Here is a 12,098-nt window from a genome sequence, read left to right on the forward strand (position 1 = left end):
CACACCAAACTCCAGTGTCTCCAGCAGTCCATTAGTCACAAAGTCAGTCAGAGCATCCAGGGCAGAGTCCAAAGTCAATAAGCCAAGTCATAGTCCAAGATCAGATTCCAAAGTAAGTCAGTCAAAGTATCCAAGTCAAAGTCAATAAGCCCAGTCAGTCTCCTCTCCTACCTCCAACCTGCACTCCTTCTACAACCCACACCCCCTTCCTCAGGTGCTCCTTATATCCCTGAGGGCCCTATTGCCTTCAAGTGGCTGCAGCTGTGCAGCACACTTTGCTGGATGCCCAGGCCTTACCCTTAAAGGGGCCACTGCTGACAGCACATCTAGCTCCTCACCAGATCTTCCAGGATTCCAATACATATGTCAGTTATGACATCTGCTTATCTTACATGGATACTAAAGAACTCCCCCCACCTTCCAGAGGCACCCTGCTGGAAGGAAAAAAGGACACAGACTGCAGAGGTGGGGAACAGAAGAAGGGGGGGCAGCCACAGGCCAGCTTCTGCCCTGCCTGCCTTCCCTCCCTCACTCAGGCTGCAACCCTCTCCACACTATCCTGGGAGTAAGCCCCATTGGCTTAAAGGTCAAACAGACCTGGGGGGGGAACCACAGGCCAGCTTCTGCCCTGCCTGCCTGCCTGCCCGCCCTCACTCAGGCTGCAACCTTCTCCACACTATCCTGGGAGTAAGCCCCATTGACTGCAGTGGGACTTCTGAGCAGACAAGTTGGTTGGAGCTCTCAGGCTGCAGTCCTCTCCACACTTTCCTGGGAGGAAGCCTCACTGACTACTTGTGAGTAGACCTGCATAGGAGGGGGCTGAGGCTGCAGCCCTCCACACCTTCCTGGGAGGAAGCCCCACTGACTACAGCGGGGCTTACTTGTGAGTAGACCTGCACAGGAGGAGGCTGAGGATACAGCCCTCCACACCTTCCTGGGAGTAGCCCAGGGACTACATCAGGGCTTACTCTGGAACAGACCTGGAACAGACGGGCTCCCACTCACCCGTCCTTGCGCTTGGCCTTGAGCAGGCTTCAAGGCTGCCATCCCAGGTGCCCTTTCCTGGGAGTAAGCTTCATCCTCTGTAATGGGGCTTACAACTGAGTAGACACGCATAGGAGCAGGCTCCAAGGTTGCAATCCTAGGCACCCTTTCCTGGGAGTAAGCTTCATCCACTGTAATGGGGCTTACTACTGAGTAGACACACAGGATGTCTCCTCTGCTGTGGAGGAAAAGCCTCTCCTTGCACTGAGTGGGGACCTGCTCAGGGAAAGTCCAGCTGCAAGGGCTTGCAATGGCTGAGGAGGAAGGTGGCTCAGGATTGGCTGGTGGTCAGCCAGTGAAGGGCCCTGAGCCATTCCAACAGAAAAAGCCAGGAGCCTGCTGGATGCTGATTGGCTGAGCTTGCTGGAGAGTTGGGGAAGGGAAAAACAGGGACCTTAAGCCTGCAGATCGGCAAAATTGAAAAGGGGAAACCAATGTGGGGCAGGTGGGGGTGAAGGGAGAGGAGGGCAGTGAGCTCAGGGGGTGGAGGTAAGCAGCCTGCCCTCCCAACACAGGTGCCTCCTGTCACACTCTTTGCCACTTTCACCTGGAGGAGCCGCAGCAGACAGCTGAAAGAGCCACATGCGGCTCTAGAAACGCAGGTTGCCATCCCCTGGTTTAGTGAGTGTGTTTTTTCTCAGTGGAACTGTTAACCTGAAGCTTTCTGTTTTCTCTCCTGAGAAAGTAAAATGTTGCTCAGAAGACTTACCCTGTGGCTGATCTCTTCCAAAACCTCATGCCACAATGGACTACTGTAGTTAATCATACATATGATGGGGAGAGGGAGGTTTATGAACATATAGGCTACTGTCAGTGTCGGCTTTAAGCCAGTTTGACCAGTTTCTCCAAATTGGGCCCTGCACCTAAGCCCCACTCCATAGTAGGGTAATTTAGCCTTTTCCCCCCTCACAGTTAGGACAAGACCAAAAGCAGGCTTCACAATTACCTGCTTGATTACCTCACCAAATCACGTTACTTTCAGTACCATTATAATGTGATCATCCCTATATTGACCTCTTTGCCCCAGAATTTTTTCCCTTCCATCCAATCCTGCATCTCTCAGCCAGTCAATCTCTCAATATTTTCACTTGGACACTTCATTGGTGCCTGAAGCTAAATGCATGACAAATGAATTCTGAAACTGGCATTGACCCCCCTCCCAAATTGTGTGAGCTTAATGTTTGCTATAATATACTGACATTTTTTTAAGTAAATATTCTTTAAAGGCATTTTGAGTTTGTTTTTTGTTTTGGGTTTCTTTACCAGTTACAACAATGGCTATCCTGATAGTGTTCAAGTTGAGTTTGAAATATGCTAAAGGGTGAACTGGGAAGCTTTCAGTATTTGGTATAATTATTTTTCTTTAGTGTTTTTCATTAAAGTTTCATTAGCTTTCACAACATGAAATAATGATTATTACCCTAACTAAACATACAGTATTAGCATTTCTTATTAATGTTTAATGTCTCCATGTTTTCTAACCCTTGAATATCCGTAGTAGCTTCTCTTCCTGATCAAACTCTCCTCTAGTTGTGGGTGCATCAAAGATATGCTAAGGACTAGCAGCTGCAATTGATGCTTACCATCTGAATTGGCCCTTAAAGTTGCAGAAAAGCTGACTTCTTTGAGACATCAGATCAAACCATGATTTGTTTTGTGCTAACCATAGCTTAGAATCCATACCATAGTTGTAGCTCCCAAATGTAGGATCAACCCATGGTTTAGAGCAGGGGTGACCAACTCCTTACATGAAGCAGACTAAATAGCATTCATGGCACTTGCTGAGAGCCGAAAGTGATATCATTAATCAGGAAGTAATGTCATTAAGAAGATGATGACCAGAAAAAAACAAAAAACTTTTGTTCTCACTTAGCAACTCATTAGCTGCAAATGAACGGAAAATATACAAGTCTTGATTATATTTTCAAGATATGGCCCAATTATCATGTGGGCCACTCTTTTAGTAGTACTGCTTCTGCCATGATGTCACTTCACAATTCAGGAGCTGTGATGTGCTCTGCAAAGTGATGCCTTGGCAGAAGTGGTACTACTGAAGGGGCAGCCTGCATGATAATTGGGCTCTTCCTATGCATTGGCAGCAATTCCCTTCTCCCTTTCTCTCCCCCTTTGGTCTGCTCCTTCCCCTGTACTGTTGGTTCCTTGCCTTCTGAGGCCTCCTTCCACCTGTTCTTCCCAGAGCCTCCTCAGATATAGTGCCACTGAAAGGACAGCTTGCAAGATAATTTTGCTTTCTCAGTGCTGCCCTTTCAGCAGTGCTGTTTCTGCTGATGCATCACTTCATAGCTCAGTAGCTGATGGTGGTACTGGGAGAGCCCACTTACCATGCTGACCAGATAGAGTGCCCAGACTTCCAAGGGCTTCCTGATGTCTTATAAGGCATTAAAAAGTCACTTGCATTTTCATGGAAAAAAACAGAAGTGACTTTTTTTTTCTTTCTAGGGCTCAGTATGAGCCTGGCAGAGGCCGTGGACAGATGTGGACAGAAGCCGTGGACAGAGGCCATGGACAGAGGCCCAGCAGATGTAGCCTCTGCTGGGCTCAGAGGACCCTCCAGAAATGAGGAGAGCAGAGCTCTGGTGGGTGCAGAGGAGGGGGTGTTCACTGGTATTCACAGTTTCAGTCAACTGTGGGGGTTTCCATAATGAAACCCCTGAACGCCTGTATATAAAAACAAAATTTAAAATCACAGTCGTCAATACAGCAGATTAAAATATACAATCATCGGGTAAGTAGCAGATAAAAAGTTGACCACGTTTTTAATCGGGAGCTAAGGATGTGGGTGGTCTCATCGTTTCCTATTTATATAATAGGCCTGCATATTATATAAGCAGCTTGCACCAGGACAAATGAGGCAGTATCCCTTCTACACAAACCTTCCCATTCTCCTATCATTTTGGACCTTGGGATGGGACCTTATCAACTGGGTTGATAAAAACTCAACTTGTGTGTATTCTGCACTTGGCTTTTGATTATCTGTGTGAGCGTAATGCAGTGACTATGTATGTTGTGCCACTCTGAGGGAACTGAAGTATGGCCATTTACATAGCTTTAAGGAAAGGGATAAAGGAACTCTCTTGTACTGAAAGAGAGAAATATAGAAACAGAATGTATTCTGAAAATACTCAGAAATTCAATGTTTATGTGTATCTTTTTGTTAATTGCAGATATTTCCAGACTTTCCTTTTCAACAGGTAAGATCTTTCTTTAATGGCAACTTTCACTGCATTGTTGTTGTAATTTTTTTAAATAAGTTTCTTAAGTAAGATATTTGCATGCTTTTGTTTTCCTCTGTGGGTGCTGAATAAGCAGTGTTGCTTATTGTATGCCAGACAGTGGCGTAGCTAATGATCATGTAGCCCGTTGCCAAGCACAAAATGTTGCCAAGCACAAAATGTTGCCCCAGAAATGATGTCACAACCGGAAGTGATATCACTCCTGAGCTTTTTAAAAAGTGAAAATTGGGAGGAACCCACCTCCTCCCCCCAGCAGCTCACCACCCACTTGCTCTGCTGCCTCCCCCAGTCAGTGGCATAGCTAAGGCATCGATCTGCTACCCGGGGTCAGAGAAGATTTTATAGCCCCCCACATGATAAAATCAAATTTAATTAAGTAAATAAATAAAAAGTTATTGATTCCATGTTGTATCATAATAACATCTCATTGGCACTCAGAACAATCAGTCTCATAGGTCAGTTTGAAGTTAAGCAAATCCACTTTTTGTTTCACAAGACAGTTGTGTTTTAATTTTCTGGTTAATTGACCATAATGTTTGATAGAATACAGATAATCCAGTGCAGTTTGTTTCATTGCACTCTGCATTAAATTACTTTTCTAATGATATATAACATGATGGTATTATTGGTACGTACCAAGATTTTAACAATTTTGGTCACTAGTGTCAAGCTCAGCTTGTTGCCCCCCTAAAGCTTGATGCCCGGTGCAACTGCTACCCCTGAACCCCCTTAGCTACGCTACTTATGCCAGATGGTACCCCTTCCCCATAATATGGGAGACTAGAGCCAGACATCATTGTTGCATTGAAGGGACTTGCAAAATTCTGTTGGATTGTTCGTGGCTGTACACAGTCATGCTCTGGCAACTCCTGCGATGCCGCTGGAACCAACCGTATTGGCTTCTGCCTTTCCATTGGACCATTCCAGCGATGTGGAGAGGGGGGATTTGCTGCATGGGTAACAGCCTATCCTCCATACCTTCTTTACCCAGGCTTCGCGCACTGGAGAGGACACTCCAACTTCGCCATACGGCGTCGGCACAACACGGGAAGCAGCAGTTTACTGGTTATAAGTCTTCGCTCGATTGGCATAGAGCATGACGCCAGGGGCTGCTTCCGACGGTGGGAGAGATCATTGCATGTCATTGGGCAGCTACTGCCCGCCTTAAGCTGGGCAGTCCCCAGTCAGTAAGAGACACTTGGCCAACAGTCTGAGGCAAAGAGGCAAAGAAGGAAGGCCCATATCCAGGGAGACAGACCAGGGACAGACTGCACTTGCTCCCAGTGTGGAAGGGATTGTCACTCCCAAATTGGCCTTTTCAGCCACACTAGACGCTGTTCCATAACCACCATTCAGAGCGCGATACCATAGTCTTTCGAGACTGAAGGTTGCCTACATGATGAGTTAAATTCAGGGAATGAAGGAAGAAGTATATTCATGAAGATTTTAGATTAGAAGAGTTTTAGTGACTAAATCATCTTTGACCCATTTTTTAAAGCGAGTAAATCAGAGCAACGAAAGTGGAGGGTTTGATGGACAGGGATGTTTCACCTCTCTGGAATGTTGAAACCAGTCAACTACCACCTGAGGATGGAGTGTACAGGACAAGAAATTCTGAAGTGGGAGGCAGGAAATGAGTAGGAGAAAAAAGAAAGGTAAAATTGAATGTTAGGGGAAGTTAGTAGTTGGCGTTTTGCTGGGAAGGGAGAATTTTAACTCTTCTGTAGCTTTGTGGAAACTGAAATCAGGGAGACTCGTAATTCTGAGAGACCTTGTCTTGGGTTGTTCTGTCACTGCATATAAGTGTAGGCTAGACTTTGTCTTGGGTTGTTCTGTCACTGCATATAAGTGTAAGCTAGTGGAGCAATGGTTTTTGGTGGAGAATATCACATCTTGGAAAACCGCCTGTCTTGGTGAGGCAGACTGAGGTCTTGCCAGATTCATACTCCCAGGGCAGTTGTAACTCTTAACTAACACTGTTGGTTTCTGTGAAATAGGAAGTCTTCTGTAAAATATCTGAGATACACTCTTGAGAGTGATAGCTCTCTAAATCACTTCAACACTTTGATTGTAACTACTTAAGCCAAAGCTTGTTTGCACCTGTGATGCTGAAACATTGTGTGAAATTCAGATAGCAGCGGCAGTGACACACGCATTGCTGTTGCTTTCTAGTGCAAGCTAGTGAATGCTTGGACTTTAATGATGACACTTGGTTTCCTAATTATATGTTTATCTTGTGTTACTGTTACAGTTTAAGGAACATTTGTGCCCCTGGGCTTTGTGTGCTTGGACACAATGACTTCCTGTGTAATGCAGTCAGCACTGCTGAACATTTTTTCTGAGGAAGGAACAGTGTCATGAATTACCTGTGTTGTATTATTACTGAGATGTGCACTGTTACCTATTGAAGATTTGGACAGCTCTCTTGAAATTATGGGTTTCTCAGGAAATGTGACTACAAACAGTCCTCGGTAACATTTATTGTCAAATTAAGTTTTTTGTTCAGTGTTCATACAGCTTTCCTGTGGTGTTTCACTGAGTGTATCAAAATATTTTGTTTTAGGAAGAAATGGAACTATACGTTTTTAAAGGAAGTTGGTTCATTCTGAGTACGTCAGATCTTTCTTCATGTTACAGGTCCTGCACAATTGTAAAAGGATAAGAGAACAAAAAGATGCAAGTGGAGGGACAGTAAAACGGAATGACTGAAATTGTTTCATATAAATAACTTTCCTGCTTTTTTTCCCACTTAGGTTTGTCATTCCTTTCCCTAGCCCCCTTCTAGCAGTTGCTTGTAAACTGACAAGATTTAGGAAGTTGTCTTGTATTCAGTCCAACAATTAGACCATGTATTGTCAATGCTGCTTGCCAGTGGCTTTCCAGGGTTCCAAGACAGCAATTTTTCTCCCTTCTTGGAGATGCTGGGAAATTGAGCCAGAGATCTCCTGCATGCAAAGCATGTGGTGTGATACTGGTCTATGTAACCTCTTCCCTTGATTTGAATGAAGAAACTAAGGGTGTCTAGGAAGTGCATTTTTCAAATCATATGAAGAATTGATGGATAATTTTCCTTCACAGTAAATAACTTTTATGCATGCTTTCCCCCTTTCATGTGGCCATTGCAAAGTTGATTCAGGCTCGATATGTAGGATTTTTCTGTAAGCAATTACTTTGCGTTCTGTCGGAAGCAAGGGGGGGGGGAGTCCAGGAATACAATTGGAAGCAAAATATGAAGTGGTGATACTTGTTTGGGAAAGGTTTTTTTTTAAAAAGTTTTTTTGGAAGATATAGGATTTTTAAAGACGATACTATGGTAGTAATTGAGGGATCTTGTTCAACTGTGCAAAGAAAATGGGTGTTTTTACACTGTCCATTAAAAAAAGCTCTGTCTGTACTCTTGGTTGTCATGACATGTATGTAAAATGCTCCTAATAAGTACATGCTTTTCACCATCAACTCTGTCAGAGTTACACCTTGCTGCCCTCTTACCTTCAAACTTCATCTGTATACTTAGTCCCTCCCAGTTAGCCACTAATTTGGGGCAAGTCCTCCAAGAAAGTTTCCCTCTCCCCCCAGGGTTTACTTTAAGATATATTTGGAAAGATGGTGAGGACTATAAGTGTGGAAAATTATTATGAGATCTGAGGCTTATAGTGAACTCACTTCACAGTGTCCTCCCTACAGGTAACCCTGCCCGTGCTCTATTTCTTATTCCCCATTTCAGCTTTGTGTACTGGCAGATAATTAAGGCAGAGTGTCTATTGCCATTCTAGTTTTTGTTCCTTAAGCCTCAAAGAGGGAATGTCTTTTACACCACACAGCCTATTGCTCCAGTATACTAATGCAGCCTTTTATGCCAGTCTAATATGTAATAATTACTACAATCTTGCCTCCATACACTCCGTCACTGATGCTGATTACGCTTACTGCTTCCAAATGCACCAACTGAACAGTAAAAAGTGAAAATGCATCCACATGAACTGCTGCATGAGACAGGAAGGTAGATCCAAAAAAGTACTACTTAAAAAAATTAACAGAGGAGTGCACATCTTTTAGAAAACTGTTGTTTTCTATTGTTTCTGCATATTTTTCTTGTTTACTTAGTGCCACAGAATCTTTTCCCCATAAGAAGAGCCCTGCTGGATCAGGCCCAGGGCCCATCTAGTCCAGTTTCCTGTATCTCACACCAGCCCACCAGATGCCTCAGGGAGCATTCACAAGACGACAAGATACTTGCATCTCACTTCTAGCACCTTAAGAACATAAGAACAGCCCCACTGGATCAGGCCATAGGCCCATCTAGTCCAGCTTCCTGTGTCTCACAGCGGCCCACCAAATGCCCCAGGGAGCACACCAGATAGCAAGAGACCTCATCCTGGTACCCTGCCTTGCATCTGGCATTCTGACATAGCCCATTTCTAAAATCAGGAGGTTGCACATACACATCATGGCTTGTAACCCATAATGGATTTTTCCTCCAGAAACTTGTCCAACCTCCTTTTAAAGGCATCCAGGCCAGATGCCATCAACACATCCTGTGGCAAGGAGTTCCACAGACCGACCACACGCTGAGTAAAGAAATATTTTTTTTGTCTGTTCTAACTCTCCCAACACTCAATTTTAGTGGATGCCCCCTGATTCTGGTGTTATTTGAGAGTGTAAAGAGCATCTCTCTATCCACTCTGTCCATCCCCTGCATAATTTTGTATGTCTCAATCATGTCCACCCTCAGGCGTCTCTTTTCTAGACTGAAGAGGCCCAAACGCCATAGCCTTTCCTCATAAGGAAGGTGCCCCAGCCCCGTAATCATCTTAGTTGCTCTCTTTTGCACCTTTTCCATTTCCACTATATCCTTTTTGAGATGCAGCGACCAGAACTGAACACAATACTCCAGGTGGCATTATAATATTAGCTGTTTTGTTCTCAATACCTTTTCTAATGATCCCAAGCATAGAATTGGCCTTTTTTATTGCCGCCGCACACTGGGTCGACACTTTCTTCAACCTGTCCACCACCACCCCAAGATCTATCTCCTGATCTGTCACAGACAGCTCAGAACCCATCAGCCTGTATGTGAAGTTTTGATTTTTTTGCCCAATGTGCATGACCTTACACTTACTGACATTGAAGCGCATCTGCCATTTTGCTGCCCATTCTGCCAGTCTGGAGAGATCCTTCTGGAGCTCCTCACAATCACTTCTGGTCTTCACCGCTCGGAAAAGTTTGGTGTCATCTGCAAACTTAGCCACCTCACTGCTCAACCCTGTCTCCAGGTCATTTATGAAAAGGTTGAAAAGCACTGGTCCTTGCATCTAGCATTCTATTTACACTCCCCAGTGAAGACCCTCCTGCCCCATTTCCCCCTTCCCACAATTCCCTCTTTTTTTCCTTGTGCTGATGGCAGTTATTGGGGGTAAGGTGCTGGTGTAGTGGCGGTGTCCTGACATTGCTTGCAGCGTCCTCTGTGTGTTTTTAAACTATATTATTTCAAAGATTTTTTCAATCCTTATTCATGAAACTCCTTGCAAATTATTCCTAAAGTAGTGTGTAGGTATATTGCGTGTGACTGATTTGAGGCTTTAACCATTTGTTAGTTTTCACATCAGGGCCACTACACAAACATTCAGCAATAATCCAGTTTAAAAACAACAACATTAAAACAGTAAATCCAGTTAAAATGGTGGCAAATAAGAAAGAATCAAATGCCATTGAAAGTCCAAGAGAACAGAACAAATTTTGCTCAGCACCTTGAGGATAGTAAGGAACAAGCCAAGGAAGGCATTTCTATAATTTGGATACCAGCACAGAACAAGGCTCTCTTTCTGATAGCTACCTGATGAACGTCCAAAAATGGAGCAACTCGAAGAGGGCATCCATAAAATTAATGAGCAAGTTTACATGGGAGTAGGGGGTCTTTCAGTGAGATTGTTGCAGAATAAATGATTTTTGAATTTTAGTTAACCTTAATACAAGACAGAAGAATTTAGAGGCAAGTCACTAAGATAGTTACGGCAGTTACTGTCACTGTATGTTACGGCAGATAGTTACTGTCTTCACGGAAGAAGACCTTGGGCAGATACCGATGCCTGAACGGCCCTTCCTAACTAAGGAATTAAGTCAGATAGAGGTTAAAAGAGAAGATGTTTCAGACAAGCTCTTATCATCTGAATTCAACTATTTAAGTAATAACCTCAATCCTACTTGTTCCCCTCTTTCTCTTGGTTTAGCCCCATCTTTTGATCATGCACCTAACTATTTTTATACATTAACCAACCCATTACATAGACGAGCCTTTATGTTAGCTCGCTTTAACATCTTCCCCTCGGCAGTTCATTCTGGCCGTTTTTTTAATATTTCACGGGAGAAAAGGCTTTGTCCCTTCTGTCACGAGTCTCCTGATTTTTTGTTTCACATTCTCTTTCTTTGTCCAGTACACCTTTGTAATCATTACCTTACTTCTTGGATTCTTGGATTCTTACTTCTTACTTCTTGAATTCCTTCTGATCTCACCCCCTCTGATATTACTCTTTCCAAGTTCATGAGTGATGTTTGTGTTTCTCTGACTGCAGCTGTTGCTGGTTATCTATCTGAAATTCTTAAAGTAACGTCAGAATTTAAATAACTTTGGTATTTTGCTCTAAATTGTTGAGTTTGTTATGCAAATTGTTTATGTCAATTTGTAAATTTTGATTTCAAATCGTGTTTGATATGCCAATAAAGGTTGAAAAAAAAAGAGAAGATGTTTCAGACCTAATTGACAAATTAAAGATCAATAAGTCACCAGGCCCAGATGACATCCACCCAAGAGTTATAAAGGAGCTGAAGAATGAAGTTGCTGACTTCTTGTCTAAAATATGCAACCTGTCCCTTAAAACGGCCATGGTGCCAGAAGATTGGAGGATAGCAAATCTTTAAAAGATAGTCGATCTTTAAAAAGGGAAGGAGGAAATTATAGGCCAGAGCCTAATGTCTGTTCCAGGTAAGATGGTGGAATGCCTCATCACAGATAAAATCTTAAAACACATAAACCAACAAGCCTTGCTGAGGGAGAATCAGCATGGCTTCTGTAGGGGTAGGTCTTGCCTCACGAACCTTTTAGAGTTCTTTGAAAAGGTCAGCAGGCATGTGGATGCGGAAGAACCCGTGGACATTATATATCTGGACTTTCAGAAGGCTTTTGACACGGTCCCTCACCAAAGGCTACTGAAAAAGCTCCACAGTCAAGGAATTAGAGGGCAGGTCCTCTCATGGATTGAGAACTGGTTGAAGACCAGGAAACAGAGAGTGGGTGTCAATGGGCAGTTTTCACAGTGGAGAGAGGTGGAAAGCGGTGTGCCCCAAGGGTCTGTCCTGGGACTGGTGCTTTTCAACCTGTTCATAAACGACCTAGAGGCAGGGCTAAGCAGCGAGGTGGCCAGGTTTGCTGATGACATCGAACTTCTCCGAGTGGTGAAGACCAGAAGAGATTGTGAAGAGCTCCAGAAGGATCTCTCCAAACTGGGCAGCAAAATGGCAGATGCGTTTCAATGTAAGTAAGTGTAAAGTCATGCACATTGGCGCAAAGAATCAAAACTTTACATAATTCTAGTGGGTTCTGAGCCGTCTGTGACAGATCAGGAGAGAGATCTTGGGGTCTTTGTGGACAGCTTGATGAAAGTGTCGACCCAATGTGCGAAGGCAGTAAAGAGGGCTAATCCCATGCTTCGGATCATTAGGAAAGGCTTTGAGAATAAGACAGCTAATATTGTAATGCCGTTGTATAAATCAATGGTAAGGCCACACCTGGAGTATTGTGTCTAG

General features: G+C 43.8%; 1 protein-coding gene across 13 annotated transcripts in view; it reads left to right on the forward strand.

The window, feature by feature from the left end:
* The window catches only part of PTK2 (protein tyrosine kinase 2), a 253,954-nt gene that overhangs the window by 51,027 nt on the left and 190,829 nt on the right, over positions 1-12,098 (forward strand). For 12 of the 13 annotated variants that reach the window (XM_066623720.1, XM_066623723.1, XM_066623724.1 and 9 more), the window contains one exon: positions 4,230-4,256. The exons of the other annotated variant lie outside the window; for it this stretch is intronic. The gene's annotated coding sequence lies outside the window, so the exon portion shown is untranslated. The remainder of the gene's footprint in view (positions 1-4,229; positions 4,257-12,098) is intronic. 13 annotated transcript variants of the gene reach the window in all.

This window comes from Tiliqua scincoides, chromosome 4, assembly GCF_035046505.1.
Source record: "Tiliqua scincoides isolate rTilSci1 chromosome 4, rTilSci1.hap2, whole genome shotgun sequence".
Lineage (NCBI taxonomy): Eukaryota > Metazoa > Chordata > Lepidosauria > Squamata > Scincidae > Tiliqua > Tiliqua scincoides.